Genomic DNA, 5,531 nt, shown 5'->3' on the forward strand with positions numbered 1-5,531 from the left:
TATATATATATATATATATATATATATATATATATATTACCACAGACAACATCATACTTGGCAGTGATGCTTCATTGACGAATAACCATAGAGATCATTTTGGGAAGAAAGGATAGGGAAGGTAACTAGTGTCGTTATTAGTATTATCAATGTTGCTGAGAGCAACATCAGTGCTGAACAGTGGTGCTTGAATGTCGTACAAACCATATCAATTAATCTGAACAGAGCCTAATCATCATACTCAAACAGTGGTGCTTCGTTGCAGTGCAACCGTAATTTATTTGTGAAGAACAGGACAAAAGTGGATAGGGAAGGGATATGGTTGTAGCCTACCACAATCATTCTGAGGTGCCTACACCTCCTCAACCGTCATCCCAGCTTTCAAAAAGGGCACAGGTGTGAAAATCATCGTGGTACCAACCTGGTGTCCGTCACATCTAAGGTGCTCTTTGGCATTATTTTGCGCTGGTTGATCGATTATCAGAATACACAGATTCGTGAGAATCAAGCATGTTTCGACCTGTTTGAGGATGCATCGATCATATTTTCAAATTGAGTCAAATTCGTGAACAGCACCACGCCTTCAGACGTCCCATGATGATCGTTTTTCTGGATTTGAAAGCTGCTTTTGATTCTGCCAATCATCAGAAACCAGGTGATCAAAGGAGTCCCTTCCAAATTTATATCCCCTATGAGAAAACTGTATGCGAACTCCCGTGGGCGCGTACGATTATAAGGCGAGGTCTCGCCTGAATTAATCACGTCCGGTGGTGTAAGAAACGACTGTCCTTTCTCACCTTTTCTCTTCAACTTTGTTATGGATAAGGTGCTTGAAATTTCTCTGTCTGCCATTGAAATCTCGGGAATCGGAATGCTCCCGGGACATTCCATCACAAATACAGAGTACGCAAACGATATTGCTGTGCTTGGTTCAGATCCTTCCCGAATGCGGGCGATTTCAAAAACCTCTGACGTACTGTTTGGCATGCGCTTCACACCTGCAAAGTGTAAAGTGCTGCTACAAGAAGGGGTGAGATCAAACCCACACCTCATGTTTGCATGCGGACCACTCGACTTGGTAGATAAATTGGTTTACCTGATCAGCTGTACAATTTCCAGCGAACTGGTTGGAGGTATTATTTCTCGAATACCAACCTCCGACACCTATGGCGCCGGAGTGACGTGAGTTTTTTTCTGTCAAGGGCAGAGCTTACACTGCAGTGGTGCGACCCATACTGTTTTGTGGATCAGAAACGTGGCCCCTTTGCGCAGAGGACATACGGAACATGTCGGTACTTGACCATCGGTGTCTCCGAAGCATTGGTTAAGTCTGGTGGGAACATCGGAGTAGCAATATTGAGGTACATCAGACGGTCTTAGGAAGAAAGGACTCCCGCGTGATAGATGAATTACTCACGCTTCATAGGCTACGCTGGTTAGGACATGTACTCCACATGCCTGAAGGCCGTCTGCCTCGCAATGTTCTTTTCGCCCAGCCCTATGCTGAGCGAAGTGACCAAGTAGTGGACAGCGTAGGACCTGGCAACGAAGTACAAAAACGCTAACCACTAACCGGCAATCTCCGCCTCCCTGAAGTGAGACTCCGGGACCCAATTAACCAACGGTTGGCAGAAATGATCCAATCGCGTGGTCAATGGCGCTCGTGTATTAAAGCTATCGCCTTCAGTATTTAGCTGCCCAGTTCCCGAACTAACCATGGCTTGGGTGTCTCACATTCTTCCATTTTCCGGTGCTCGAAACTGGAGTAGCTGAAACCAGTTTTCCTATGATACACGGTTTATAGCTGATAAATTGAATTGAATTAGCTCGAGAATGTTACAGCCCCTCCGCTCGCAGAGGTCACGTCCGACAGCCATACAACAAAACAGCTCCTGCTGTGGCTTGATACACATGTCTCTTGAGGTCAAGTAATATGCCGCTTTGCCGTCATGGGTGTATTAAATTAGCAAACGCGACGTTAGTCTTAAAGATTCGCGCCTTTACCTGATGTCACATTACAACCAGAACTAATACAACGCTGGATATATGTAAAACGCTCCACAAATTCGGCTAACTCTCCTTGGGTTATAAGTGGCGAGTCCAGTGACTCTATGTTCAAAAGCATGATAATGAAGTTTATGGGTACAGAGTACGAAGGACTGGATCAGTTGGGTTAGTTCATTTGAAGACGTCTACACCGTCTCTCCGGACACGACAATGATGTTGTCTGCACAGTACACATTGACAAGGTTTTCGTCAGAAGCCACCTGAACGCCGGGATTTAGAAGACCTTCCGGAAGCGTTCCCTCATTATCTCGTCGATCACTAAAGTGGGCATCTTTATTGGACGCCACTTTGTGTACGGAAGCTTTTGGTGAACTCTTGGTACCCTCCTCAACATCATCACTGGCAGCATTACTAGTAAAACACTGATGCAACGAGGACGTTAGTGAAGAGTGGAAAGAAAAGAGGGGTACAGACTTATTAAGCCTTGTGATCTTAAGGAAGAGTATTAAGGATAAGGTGGTATGCTCTTACACCTGAAGTCTGAGAGTACAGAACATTATGTTAGGACACTTCTGGAGTAAAATCGTTCAACTGTAGAACCCTTTCGGTGCTTAGCTGCCATACCACCCGGAGGAAGCGCGAGGGCTGGAATACTGCCAGGTTGCCCAAGTCCAGACAGGGAGAGTCGACAGGCAGAGGTTGAGTTCGAACCACGGACCTTCCGATCAGTAAATTCGCGCTCTAACCACTTGGTCCATCTTGCCTCATCAGGAGTACTACTTGCTGAGCAATACTGTTAAGAACAGACCGGTTAAATGAGTTGGATACGTCTTGGAAATCTGGGAATACTATAACTCTGCGCTGTTTTGACGTATTGAAATATCCTGGCACCTGAAGGAGTAAGGGTATGTGCATATGTCTTCTGAGTTATACTATGACTAATAATTATCACTAGTGCACTAGTATACTCTGGATGGAAATCCCCATCTGGACTGTCGAATTTGACAGAAACATTGACTGCGAACACTGAACTCCCTTCTGCTTCAGAACTCTGAATCTGTTGTAACTAACCGCAATATTGGTGACGAGAACACCCACCGAAGAGGAAAACAGCGACCTTGCTGTAGTACATACGCTGTGAGAGTACCAGGGGACAGTGATTCACTTAAGACAGATGTTCACGACAATTTCTGTGGATGAAAAACAGGAAGAAAGCTAATGAGTCGAAGCCCAGCAGGCAATGTTGTACACGACCAGTACTTACATATAAAACAGCGAAGCGGACAGGCACCGGACAGTAGACTCACGCACAAGCCAAACTCAAGCAAATGATCGGCTGGTCCGAGTCACGCCAACCATGCACGAACATACCACTACGCCATACGAGGTCTAGCGGTTTAGAAGAAGCTACCCATAACTTCGTTGTTGGTCTGTTCGCCGAGCTTGGCGGTTGGATTGCCAGCTTTCTTCACCAATCGATGTGACATCGTCAATGCATGGTTGAGTGGGTGAATTCCTCGATTTCTGCCAGTGAGTATTGTGGCGTTTTGTACCTTTACTTTAATTCCATTATAACGCTACGTATTTCATCAACTGCATAATCGTTTTTTGTTTGAATACGAAGAACTGCAAAAAACGCGCACTTGTACAATTTCACATACTACAAGCGTGGTCACGTGCTTCGACTCTCTCTTCTGATTTCGCTCGCGCTTGTAGCGGTCATTCGCGAGTCTCATGTACTAACTCTGGTAGCAAAACATTTCAGACATCTTCGGAATCTATTATATGTGGGAACTGTTCAGAAGAAGACCTCTGGACCAACATAATTTGATTATTGTTTATTCGCTGACCTGGGCTAACGACGAACTACTTTAAAGAGAACAATTGTTGGTGAATCTGTTCCATCGGACCTCTTTATTTTTGTATACCCAACCTAAGCGTAATTATTATTATTTCTTTGCCACACACCCCTGGTAAACTAACTTATTGGGTAGCCGGTCCTTTACAGTATATAGCTTCTAAACAGTATCTGGCGGCTCTGAAAGCAGTCTTCTCCTATCCAATTGATTGCGTATCTAATTGATTGAAAACAACTGCGGACCATATGTTCGCAAATTGTCCAGTTACTACGTTAGATTGGCAAGGCTGGAAGCAAACTAGGAGAACCACCGCATATTCAATTAACGCTGCTTGGAACACAACATAATCCCTACATCTTTACTGGTTAAGCCACCGGACACCTCATTCGTTTCTGCCCGAATGGCATTCTCAGCGGCCAAGTCATTCCTCAAAAAAAGATCTACTTGACTACGCGGCCTTTATCGGATATCCGTCACCACTCATGTCGGCTGAACAAAGATCTACTTGACTACGTGGCCTTTATCTGATATCCGTCACCACTCATGTCGGCTGAACCAAGATCTTCAGACCGCGCTATCTCCCGCAGACTTCCAGTTGCTCCAAACCAAAGCGACAGAAGTGAAATCTAGCCAAGGACAACATTGCAAAGAGAGACAAATACGTAAGTTAAAAAAATTGCTTTCTAAGACTCAGATTTCAAGGGAGCCCATGACTAAGCGTGAAACACCTACTAGCTGTTGTAGCGTGATAAATTTATCAAATAGACGGTTAAGTGAGGAAGAGCGCACTCTGCTAGAGAAAGGCTTGAATTGCGCAGTGAGCAAAAGGGTGATAATGACGGAAGAAACAATCCTTAGCGTTGAATCTGTTTCAAAAACTTCCGTCAATGGAGGCAGAGAGCCTACGGGCACAGCTAGTCAGCCCTTAAGTCCCAGCAGCCAGAAATTCCAAATATTACCCCAGTAGAACGAAAAGTTTTAGGCACCTTAAGGCAGATGGACAACACAGTGATTACAAGGGCAGATAAAGGTAAGGCCACTGTTGTTATGAACAAGGGTGATTATTTACAGAAGGTCAACCAACACCTAGCTGAGAGTCTTTATCGGGGGATCAACAATGCGAATATTACGTCTATAACAAATAGGAGTAAAGCAGAAGTTGGGAGATATTTGCGGTCCGTCATAGACCACTTAGGGCAAGGCAACTGGTATCGATTGTACCCGAAAGGTGCAATCCAACAACGACTTTATGGCCTTCCAAAAATCCATAAACCAGAGGTCCCTCCCGGACCGACTTCGCTATGTTGTGTCAAAAGGGGCTCCTTTAGAAATATAGCCAAACGACTGCTGTTAGCCGACACCACCCTTTCAGAACGGATACAGCTCAGCTTAGATGAAATAGTGGAAGGCTATAAACATGTCTGAATCTCACCCACTTTGTCTTTTACTCAGTGGTTTGTACTCAAGAACAAGGTCTAGAAATGGGATCTCCAATATCCCCGGTTTTGACAAATATATTTATGGAAGAATTTGAACAGAGAGCTTTTGCCGGATTCCCGTACCCACCCAAGATATTCTGGCGGTATGCAGGTGACACTTTCGTGGTCATGAAACGGGACAAGGTTAATGAGTTTTACAACTATCTCAATGAACTGAGTCCACAGA

This window comes from Opisthorchis viverrini (assembly GCF_000715545.1).
Source record: "Opisthorchis viverrini unplaced genomic scaffold opera_v5_103, whole genome shotgun sequence".
Classification (NCBI taxonomy): domain Eukaryota; kingdom Metazoa; phylum Platyhelminthes; class Trematoda; order Opisthorchiida; family Opisthorchiidae; genus Opisthorchis; species Opisthorchis viverrini.